Source organism: Schistocerca serialis, chromosome 4 (assembly GCF_023864345.2).
Source record: "Schistocerca serialis cubense isolate TAMUIC-IGC-003099 chromosome 4, iqSchSeri2.2, whole genome shotgun sequence".
Taxonomy (NCBI): Eukaryota; Metazoa; Arthropoda; class Insecta; order Orthoptera; family Acrididae; genus Schistocerca; species Schistocerca serialis.
The window spans coordinates 626,920,784-626,933,337 of record NC_064641.1 but is presented as its reverse complement, the minus strand read 5'-3'; the positions used below and the strand labels follow the sequence as shown (position 1 = coordinate 626,933,337).

Sequence of the window (12,554 nt, the reverse complement as noted above, 5' to 3'; positions counted from 1 at the left end):
GGGTTTCACATCCAAGCACAGATCTCTCCCGTTCCACATTACATGTCAAGTAATAACCTCTTCAGTCCCGAGGTATCATATATGATACCTTCAGGCTTTATTCTTGGGCGTGTAAGCAGCTGAATCTTTTCCGGCCTATGGTATCACGTACGATACAGATTCCGATTGCCACATCCCACTTGTCCGTCGTCCTGGCGAGCACTACGAGTTGGCAACACTGATTTTAAACTCCAGATTTTGCAACTGCATAACATGCCTCAGCGAAATAAAGTTACAGGCATTTCTTTTAAGTATTACAAGTGTTTTCACATGCTTTAATAACTTACTGAAACTGTACACACTTTTCTCGTTTAATAGCTAACTACAAATTAATGTGACAACGGATTTATAATGGCTCTGAGCACTATGGGACTCAACTGCTGAGGTCATCAGTCCCCTAGAACTTAGAACTACTTAAACCTAACGAACTTAAGGACATCACACACATCCATGCCCGAGGCAGTATTCGAACCTGCGACCGTAGCGGTCTCGCGGTTCCAGACTGTAGGACCTATAACCGCTCGGCCACCCCGGGCGGCAACGGATTTATAAGCTTTAAACTTTTGAATATCACATATGACTTCGTTTGCGTCGTTAAAATTGTTTTTCTTATTTTTTCGCTTGATTCCCAGGCTCGACTGCCATGTTCAGAAGAACAGGTCAATATACGGGCAGAAGACTGAAGAGGACTTACCTCTGTACGATGTGAGCGGTGCAACGTGTTCCTTTGGTTCACTATTGACGGAAATTCCTTTAACGCATTCCACAAAATATAAATATCCTGTTTAATAGACTTTCACCCATGGCAGAAGACATTATTGGAAGCTACCAATGCGGCTTCAGACCAGGAAAGTCAACTGTAAACCAGATATTTACTCTCCGACAAATAGCAGAAAAGACCAATTAATTCAGCGTTGGTGTGCACCATCTTTTCATTGACTTTAAATCTGACACAATAAAACGGGCCAAACTTTATGAGGCAATGCGGGATTTCGAGTGTCTGGAAAATTGGTGCGTTTAATAGGGGTCACCCTAAAGTACCTCCAGTGTACCGCGCGAGTGCAGTCCAGGCTGGGCTAAGGCAAGGACATGGGCTTACCTTCTTACCTGCTTGCTTTTCAACCTGGCACTTGAAAAAGTGGTGCGCGAATCGGGTATTCAGACATGAGGTACTATCTATATAAGTCTGTACAATTGCTGGGACTTGCAGATGAATTGGATTTAATGAGCAGAACACTTAGAGATCTACAAATTTCATTTTCAGCTCTAAAACTGAGTGCAGAGAAGATAGGCCTGAGAATTAATAAAGCAAAGACGAAGTATATGTATAACGGCACTAACCAACCCTTACAGTCCACAATAACCCTTGATGGAACGACATTTGAACAAGTGGAATGTTTCATCTATCTGGGCTTAAAGATAGAAGCAGATGGCACCACCTTTACTGAAATTATGGCTCGCATAAGTACTTCTAACTGATGCTACTTTGGAATGTTGCGACATTTTAAATCTAAGCTTCAATCACGAGGGACTGAGTGCCGACTTTACGAATCGCTGATATGCCCAATACTTACTTACGGCACAGAAACATGGACAATTAAAAAGCAGGGTGAGAACAAACTGAGATCACATTAAAGAAGTATATTGAGGATGATTTTTGGACTTATATATGAAAATGGGACCCGGAGAAGGCGAAGGAATGACGAACTTTATGACTGCTATAAGGAGGATGATGTGGTCAAGTTCATAAAGCTGTGTAGACTAAGATGGTCTGTACATGTAATGCGACTCGGTGAGATAGATCCCGCAAGGAAAGCTTGTTGCAGTGAACCCCGAGGAAGAAGAGCAAGAGGACGACCTAGGTTGAAATGGAGTGACGAGGTTGGAGAGGATGCTACCCGAGTCGGTTGCCGTGAGGTTTACGGCGAAGTACGGAGTGGAATGGCAGAAAATTATTAAGGAGGCCAAGTCCCACCCTGGGATGTAGTACCAATGGAAGAAGAAGAAGAATTTTGCTTAAATATTTTGAAATGTTTACTTGCAATTGTTAAAAGCTTTGATACCAAGTCTGTCTTTTGACCTGCCTTGAAATCTACAGCAAATCTGAGGAATATGTGTAATATATGACCTTTTTCTGTAATAAAGCGACATGAACCTGCAGAGTTGTGTGTGTAATTGTCCTGCTTAAGTACTGAGGTATCATATATGATACCATGTATAATTAATTAACTATGATTTCAAAGATATTTTTGAGGGTCATTAACACAAATCAGTTAAAGCAGTAGTAGGTCACTGCACTTTTAATACATCCTCGGGACTGAAGAGGATAAGAACGCATGTTACACAGCCACTTCTGAATAGAAGTTTGGGAAGATACATTTTGTGTGTTACATTTTCATGCAAAAATTGTTGTGAGATCGTGCTGTTCGTTCTTATGTATAAATACTGCCTCTTAACATTCTTAAGCTGAAAAATTCTTTAGTTCTGTTACAACAGAAAATACGATGAATGCGTCTCCGCTTCACATTTTCTTGCTACGTCGACGTAAAGGGCTTAAGAAACGAAAAAGAAAACTAGGACAATGTTATTTGTGCCTTGGCACAAATAAGGATGTACGCGTAACATTGGATCAGTGATACCTCTCATGAATGTACTCCAGTCTTATGGAGATGGACTGACTTTCAGAAACCAGTAATGACAATGAAAAATAATATGACTGAGACATTTCATTAGTGTAGTGGCTGGTAACAGGTATAAATAACTTGGTAAACATTGTTAAAGAAAATCAAATCATTTCATGATATTTCAGAACATTATGGATTTTCAAATGATTTAACAGTGATGGATCTGCTTCGGAAGATCTTCGGTCCGGTTCTGGATGCAGACACAGGGGAATGGAGGATCAGACACAACCAAAAGCTTGATGAACTATACCAGCAGCCCAAAACAGCAGGAACTGTCAAAGCCAAACGAATGCAGTGGGCCGGGCATGTGGCCCGGATGGAGGATCACAGATGGCCTCGGAAGCTCCTGGATTTCACACCTACAGGAAAGAGACCCCCAGGGAGAGCCAAGAAGCGTTTGGAGGGATGTCCTCCATAATGATTTAAACCAAGCATTAAAAGCTGTGGACGGATGGCTAATAGCAACAATGGACAGAATACAGTGGAGGAGGAAACTTGTAGTAGCGTGCAATCCACTGGTCCTGATCACGTAGAAGAAGAAGATCTGCTCATGAACAGCTGAAGCGGGAACGTTTATATAGTACCAAGATTTCTCCACCTTCTCTCCACTGCTGCATTAATTGTGTTTCAGCTTTGTTGCTTACAAACAGATTTTAATCGTGAAGTCGTTTGGTTCGTTAAATCAGTGTTCGATCTCGAGATCTTGATGACTGACAATTTTTTTACCATAAAAACCGCAGTATTTTGTTCTGTGAGCACTGTCGCCTTTAAAGTCTGAAGAAATAATGTTTAACAATACGGTCATCAGGCACATGCGTTGTATTTACTGATTTCTTTATTTTTCATTTCTGTATAATAATTCTATTTTAGTGTGTAGGACACACAAAATAAATATAAAGGGGTAATACAAAGAAATCTATGAAATGGGATGAACACGTACAGTTAGTAGGGAAAGAGAATGGAGGAGACGCATTTATTGGAGAGTTGCGTGAAAGTGAAGTACATCTGTAAAGGAAACGGCATACTAGAGGGGTGAGAGTAATTCTATTGTGCTCCTTCAACGATTGGAGTCCTCATCAAGTATGCATGACGTCAGGCATCGAACGGATTCATAGAGGTGCTTGCTGGGAAATTAACACGGAAGTTTATCAGAGATTCTCAGGGAAGGAAATTATTGTGTGTAGAAGAAAGGCGACATTGTTTACACCAGTACTTGCTGATTGTATTTAAACAAAGAGTATTCGAAGAAAAGTATGTTAATATCTGTGCTGCCACCGTTCTATATTTCCTGTATGTATCTTGAGAAACATACGACAGAAAGTCGACCTCGTATAGACGCATATACGCAGTTTTTTCCACCCTCCCAATACGAAAAATGTAAACTCACTAATAATGGCACCAAGTGGTTTCAGCCTATTGTCATACATGCATCGCGATTATATATTTATACACACATATTGCACCGCAAACATGGCTAAAATGGAAAGGTCTGTTAATGTGCAGTTTTCGCAGGATAGACTGGTAGTGAGAGGCTCGTATTGTTAGCCAATAAACAGGTTGTAATAATACTCAGAAAGTGTATTTTTGTGCAAAAAAACACTTTTTAAATGGAACAAAGCCTATCGACACTAATAAACTAAAAGTATGTACGAGGTTTGACTGAAATGTCTGCTGGAAAAGTCATGGGCACAGTGCTCTGGGACGCAGATGGTGTTATCCATGTTGATTTCCTTGGTCGTGGAACAACTGTAAATTCAGAGCGTTACATCACAACGCTGCGAACTCTGAAACGGCGGCTAACAAAGGTCCGAAAGGAAAAGAGAAATGTTTTCCTGCAGCATGACATTGCCAAGTCACACACTTCACGTGCCACCACAGCAGAACTTCAGAGACTGAATCTAATCACCGTACGGCATCCTCCATACAGTTCAGAATTAGCACCGTCTGACTTCCATCTGTTCCCGATAATGAAAGACGATCTGCGGGCACATCACTATGCTTCTGATGAAGACGTTGAGATAACTGTGAGACTGTGGTTGCTGAAACAGAGTGTCGAGTTCTTCCGTGACAGCTTCAGAAAACTTGTACATCGTTGGCAGAAATGTATACAATTAGCTGGAGATTATGTGGAAAAGTGAATATTGGTGATTAAAAATCACATTCTATGGATTATTTTTGCGTTTGATTTATTAAAATATTCCCATCCAAACCCGATTAACGAAGGTGGAGGCATTACCTTCATTCAACCCTCGTAATTTGAAATGTCAGTGTTGTTTGTTGCAGGATTCTAGTGCGAGTCTTTTACGAGATATCGTATTTTGAAAAGTTCGCACACTGACACTTTGTTGTGCCATTCAACCTTCGTAGTTGCTAAGTATAATGATGTCGTGTTTGCTTACAATGTGCTTGTGCGTTCCTTCAGCGCAGTGGGTCTTGCTAGTCAGTCAGCGTGTGACAGTCCAAGCAGTAGGCCATGAATGGACAATGGGCTGTACCAATGCAGAAAAAGCCGTCATGCTCATGGTGTATCGAGAGTGTAGGAAGAAAGCAGTTCGTTCTTGTACCATGTATGCGGCAAGATATCCCAATAGACGTCAACCACTTGTTTTAAGTAACTCATCCTGTACACATAAAGGTGCAAAGTTCCATCCCAGGAGTTCCCAGATTTTTTTTTGTGCTTATCACTTCTTTCACTTCTATTCATGATTCGTTGCCATGTTGCACCGTGGTTCGGTCTCAAATTAAAATTGTAGATTCCTCTTTAACTAGCAGGATAAATCAGTTCAAAGGTGGGGGAAGGCAGCTGCATACCAGCTCCATTAGGTTGAGGACAATATTACTTACTTCAGATGTACAGCATTAGATTCAAAACCGACTCATGACCGAGGCAGACATCGATCCCAGTACCTCTTTTTCAAGAAACAGCAACACTACCACGGCATTAAAAGCAGCGCCACAACAACGGCAAAAATTAATAGTAGTAGTTGTTGTGTTTGTCGTTGCTGTTGTTGTGGTTTTCAGTCTGAACTGACCACTCGTTGATGTCTCAGGATGTGTCCTATTAACTTATGCCATCTTGTAACCTTGTACTATAAAATTGTTTTTTCTCCACTTCGATTCAGTACCACCTCATTAGTAAGTAGACGATAAGTATGCTGGTAAATAAATGCGTTTATAGAATCTCTCACCTGCGTACTACACTTGCTTAATTATTAGCGTGCAGCCTTGTTTACAACTACAATATGTATCGTTTCCTTAAGCCGTCGGCACACGGACCGTGCATCCAAACGTCGAGCGTTGAGCGTGGCGAGTTTCTGACGTCATAGCGTGGAATAGCACGTTCGGCAATCTTTCCCAACGTGCAGAGCGATATCTGGCGTCAGATATTCAGAGTGTTGACCAATGAGATGGCACAACGCCTCCTACGTCACACGCACGCCGTCTCCCTTCAGTACAGAGTTATGAGGCGCCATATTGGCATTAATTTCAAGCCTATGTATATATGCCGTTTCTGAGCACCAGCAAATTCAGCATCACTGGAAAACCCGTTGTTAGTTGTGTGATTCGTTCCAATAAAATAATGAGAAACATCATATTCGTGGCAAAATAATTACTGTAACGTGGCAAAAGAATTACTGTAACTTGCGTATTATGAGAGTAGGCTATTTGAAGGCAGCGGCACGCTGAAGATCCACCCAAAACGCGTTGTTCTTGGTGCAGTTTGTTAAAACTAAATTTCAATTAGTAACATAATTATCTACGATTAACGTTTTCATTAACGGGTAATACAATATGATTAAAAACAAGTATCATGTTGTTGGGTTAGCGTAAAGAGTAGCGTCTCTGTCCGATGATTAGTTTTTGTTGAAGCAGTGGTTCGCGTCTTAACACTTCAAAAAATTTTTTTCCTAACATTCGCGTTTTTATTAGGCTCTGATACTTTAGTTTAATATAAGTATATGCTATAATATTTGATGTTATGTAAATATAAGTTCACCTTCTTTTGAGGGGTGACTTTGTTCGATTGGCTTAATCTACAGGACAGCTTGCGCTAGTTGTATAAAGATATTTTTCTCCTTTTTCTTTTACGCTTCGTAATTCACATGTTGCAAGGATTCTGCTACTGGGTAGGAACAGTGATCAAGTAAGACTGACCTTGGAGTTTTCCTAAAATGTGTGAATGATGAAATAATGTTTATCTTATGCTGAGAAGTATTCCAAATTTGTACCGCACTGTTTGTAATGGAACTTTTATAAGCCTGTTTCCTTATTGATTGGACATGGTACTTTCCTTTTCGTGGACGATGGAGGAAATGTGCATTTTAATAGAGCTAACGTGGAAATTTTGCGCGCGCTCATTGAGTAAACAGTGTGATTTACGAACTAGAAACATCCCTCAACTGCCCTGGAGTGAGTTGCGATCGCGTATACCACGTTGGGGCCCACGTACCGTATGCATCGTTCCTGAGCGTTCAGCACCACGTTGAAATTGGCACGCTCAACGTTAACGTTCGACAGCACGGCCCCTGTGCCGACGGCTTTATGCGGCATACGTGCAGCTGTCTCGTAGATGTAAATACTTTGTTGTGAGAATACTTGACTGATTGTCGAACCCTGTGCTCTTCCCTCACTGGGAACCGTGAAATGTGCTCGATAGGTAACTGACACACGGACTTGGTCGAGTTCTGTCCGAGACACCCCAGTGAACGTGACGCAGTGGTCAGCGACTGGCAGGGAGAGGTGCGTCACCAGCAGCCTAGCAGGAAGTGCAGGTACTGCGCACTGACGGCGCCCGTGACGCAGCGGTGTCAGCCAGGTGTATCGGCCGCGCCGAAGGCCAGCGAGCGGCTACCGCGCTGACCTGCTAGCCTACAATCCGGACACCTCTGGCTGTGCGCACGTCCGCAGATGTTGCCCTTCTACGGGGCCGCGCACGGTTCACTGTCCTCCCTTCCTTCCCTCTCTCCCTCCCTCCCTCCCTCGTGCGACAGGTAGCTTGCCTGTAGTATAGCGGGATACTCGTGAAGGCAACCGTTGCTCTCATTACAACACGACCCGACATTCAACATTCAATACTAGATAAAGACATCCTGTAGACTTTTCTCTGTTTGCGGCCTTCAGCTACACCCATCTATGTTACTCTTGGATCTTTTATAATGCCACTTTTCCATCATCGGTTACGACAGTGTCTCGGTCATATTTCTCGAAATTCTTCCTTGGTCCATCTACAAAAAATATGGTTCAGATGGCTCTGAGCACTAAGGGACTTAACATCTGAGGTCATCAGTCCCCTAGCACTTAGAACTACTTAAACCTAACTAACCTAAGGACATCACACACATCCATGCCCGAGGCAGGATTCGAACCTGCGACCGTAGCAGTCTCGCGGTTTGGGTCCTTACCAGGTAGGATTGACGGAGGACATCGAAACGTGCAAAGAAGGGCAACTCGTTTCGTTTTATCGCGCAACAGGAGTGAGAGTGTCACTGAGAGTTTGGGGTGGCAGTTCCTAAAACCGCTCGGCCACCGCGGCCGGCGGTCCGTCTACATCTACATCTACATCTACCTACATCTTCATGGTTACTCTGCAATTCACACTAAGTGCCTGGCAGACGGTTCATCGAACCATTTTCATACTACTTCTCTACCATTCCACTCTCGAATGGCGCGTGGGTAAAAGGAACACCTAAATTTTTCCGTTCGAGCTCTTATTTCTCTTAATGATCATATCTCCTTACGTAGGTGGGTGTCAACAAAATATTTACGCATTCGGAAGAGAAAGTTGCCTATTGAAATTTCGTAAATAGATTTCGCCGCAAAGAAAACGGCCGTTGTTTCAGAGACTGCCACCCCAAACTCTCAGTGACACTCTCACTCCTGTTGCGCGATAAAACGAAACGAGTTGCCCTTCTTTGCACTTTTCGATGTCCTCCGTCAATCCTACCTGGTAAGGACCCAAACCGCGCAGCAATATTCCAGATACCCTAAATTAATCGTATTTCTTTTAGTACCCATGTGGATGACCTCGCACTTTTTTTTGTTTAGTGCCAATTTCCACTTTTCGCACCACTCAGAAATTCTCTCTAGATCATTTTGTAATTGGAATTGATCATCTGATGATTTTGCTAGATGGTAAATTACAGCGTCATCTGCAAACAATGTAAGGGGGCTGCTCAGATTATCACCTAGATCATTTATGTAAATCAGGACTAGCAGAGGGCATATGGCACTACCTTGCGGAACGTCAGATATCACTTCTGTTCTACTCGATGATTTACCGTCTATCAAGGAACTGTGACCTCTCTGAGAGGAAATCACGAATCCAGTCACACAACTGAGACGATACTCCATATGCACGCAATTTGATTAGTAATCGCTTGTGAGGAACGGTATCAAAAGCCTTCTGGAAATCTAGAAATATGGAATCGATCTGAGATCCCTTGTCGACAGCACTCATTACTTCATAGGAATAAAGAGCTAGCTGTGATGTTTCGTATCGGTTACTGACGTGGGAACTCCACTCGCACCCACCTCAGATTTAATGGTAAAATGGCCCAAAAACTGAACACAGATCAAGCATGAAAATTGGAAGAATGTGTACTGAACTTATGGGGAACAGTACCACCCTTTAGCAGGAAACCATGCATGCTGTAACTGTGACTTCATGGAACAGAGCGCGTTAGACCGCAGTCCCCGTAACTATGTGTGACTGAATAAGTGGTCTCTAACATGGAAATCATGCGTTCACGGACATAAGTTCATTAGACCTTATTTGTTCCGTACCCTCTCATCGATCAATTCCTAGAGTTTTTATACACGGGAAAAAATCGTCCCTTATAACTCTGTGCCCAGATGCCCTTCCTGACGCTAGGGCAACCTAAGGGCGGTAAGTCGCGCGCTCTGGATCGTATTTTACCTGTCTGCGTATCGTATTTTATGAGAGAGAATCTGGAGAAGAGCCCACGGCTATTAACACGCCGCGCAGTTTCGATCCGGATCCGGCTTACCTCCGCTGCGCTATATGAAATGATCTCAGTGGTCAGTGTATTCCACCTTAAATTCACAAGAGCAGTTCGTAGCTGTTCTGCAATAGCTAAGAGAAAATACAACAAACAAATGTTTGCTCGGAAGACATTAGCCATGACCAGGTATCCTGGGTTGGGGCCAGTATTCACGACAGCAAAACGTAAGAGCGCCCACACTCGGCATCGCTCTTATGTTAACATTGTCGCTGCTGACCTATCCCTAATGCTTAGTTTCACAACGAGCGTAACTTATAGCTGTTGACTTTGTTAAAATTTGTAAGACGCAGACGAATCCGCGCTGCCTCCGTAAATGCGGAAGCCTAATAAGCCAAGACTTGCACAAGAATCTTAGTGTTGTCAAATTATTATTTCAGTTACTTTTGTCCGCTTATTGTAGAGGATCATTCCAAACAACGTATTATCTGGACACTTTTGCGTATGCTGATAATCCAATTAGTCGTGTACGATCTCATGTCATGTAAAGAATGACTCTTTGGAATCTTTTGTCTTCAAATGAATTGCAAGAAAATCGTCGCTAAACTATGTATAATCTCTTTCGAAAGCAGTATTAGTTACTTCGTTTAGTGAAATGGAATTATAATAGTTTCTACTGCTATTTTCGTGCATCTGAAAGAGAGAATTCAGCGGTGTTTCGCTCTCCCAGATCCGAGTAATTTTAGAGAAACTGTAGAGTTTAGAACTCACAATTTTATGACTTCAGCTTAAAATAAATTACTCTCTTACGTAGAAGTTCGTTATATTTTTGTGTGAGCACTCGAAACTCGTGAACTACACTATAATAATAATGACAATAATAATAATAATAAACAACACAGTGGAAATACGAAACTCTATTTCCTCTGACCATTTTATATAAGTAACGCGGTGGTGTAACATATCATTTCCTCCTCATGCGATGTGATATATTCCTGTATTTGGGTACGAAATAACAGACTTAGATTTTCAAAACAGAGGAATCCTAGGTTATAAACACCATAATATTTCTGAATTACCTAATAGACTTTCGGAGAGTGAAATGCCATTGAATTCGTCTCTTTCGGATGTAGGAATCTATAAACAGTTCCACTGCAAAATTGAGACATTAAACTCTCCAGCCTTTATTTACTATTCAAAAAGGGTAGATTACGTGATGACATCAAGAGTCACTCAACAGTCATCGCTAACAGGGAAACAACACGAGAAAGCACTAGTAGGATAATGATAAATCTTGCTGGCCGGCCGGTGTGGCCAAGCCGTTCTAGGCGCTTTAGTCTGGAACTGCGCGACCGCTACGGTCGCAGGTTCGAATTCTGCCTCGGGCATGGATGTGTGTGATGTCCTTAGTTAGGTTTAAGTAGTTCTAAGTTCTAGGGGACTGATGATCTCAGCTGTTAAGTCCCATAGTCCTCAGAGCCGTTTTTGAAATCTTGCTGCTTTATAGCATGTTGGCAGCAGAGAATGACAAACCACTTCCAATACGGCCTTATCCCAGACGTAAATTCATTATCCCAATCGACAAATGACGAATATTGGATTACTGAGATGACACTCCTCACAAACTTCTACTTTGTCTGTTGTATGTAGTTGCAAAGATCAAGCTGAAACATTTTTCCACTGATGTACTCCCTAAAGGACTCATCTAGTGTCAGTCAGATTAAACCCGCTGCAGCAAAGGGAGCTGTAGATAATTAAAGGGACTCCGCAATGAAGTCACCACAACGCAAAATGTTGAGCGTGCGTGTTTCAATCTCCAATACATACAAAAATCACACATGTAGTTTAAGAGGGATATACGTGCGTGGTTCAGAAGGAAGACAAGGATTTCGAAATCGACGTCAGCAGAGACGTAGTACAATCTCGGAATGTTTGAGGATGAGGAAGGAAATCGGCCGCGCCATTTCAAAGGAATCATCGCGGAAATCACCTGGGGCGATTTACGGAACTCTAGTGAAACTTAAACGCAGATGGCTGAATGCGGGTTTGAACCATCGTCCTCCCGAATGCTAGTCCAGTGTGCTGACCACTGCGCCACCTCGCTCGGTGCGTGGGTGGAAGCTCGTTGTTAACAGTACGCCGTGGCGTAGGACTGACGTGATTTATCAGCAGTTAGTCGTGCCTAACCAGGGCCATCTTAACGAGGGGCGCGAGGCCGCTTGCTGTGCTGTATACTGTTTCATGCGGGTGGTTGTGCAGCCACTGATGTAACAGGATTCTTTCTTGTATGGGTTCAGTGATATTACATTCGTTCCGGAAACCAAAAACCTACGTCTTCCCGTCTTCCCCTCTCCTACCGCTTCCAGACATACTAAAGACAGTTAAGAGACTATCTGCCGTTATACAAAAGATCATTTGCCGACATACAAAAGAACTGTTCGTTGGCGTGTACACGATCTCGGTCGCCACGCTCGGCGTGCTGTGGGTAGTGAACCGTCGATTATCACAGGGCGCTACGTCGTGACTGGAGCGTAAAACTCCAGTAACTGGATTCAAGAATGGCGACGTATTGTATTTTCTGACGAATCCGCTTCAGTATTGACGTTGACAGCCCAAGCATGCTGTGGTTTAGAGATAGAAACGGAACACGGGGTTATTGTTTTAGGGGTAGGAATTTGTGGTAAGATCTTACGGGACCAAAGTGCTGAAGTCATCGGTCCCTAAGCCTACACACTACTTAAACTAACTTACGCTAAGGACAACATACACATCCATGCCCGAGGGAGGACTCGAACCTCCGACGGGAGGAGCCGCGCGAGCCGTGACAAGACGCCCAAGACCGCACGGCTACCCAACGCTTAGCCAAGCATTG

The 12,554-nt window shown here is 42.9% G+C and overlaps 1 protein-coding gene across 2 annotated transcripts in view; it reads right to left on the bottom strand.

Annotated features, from left to right (window-relative positions):
* Window positions 1-12,554, bottom strand: part of LOC126475446 (heparan sulfate 2-O-sulfotransferase pipe) — a 291,703-nt gene that overhangs the window by 143,632 nt on the left and 135,517 nt on the right. The gene's annotated exons all lie outside the window — the stretch shown is intronic.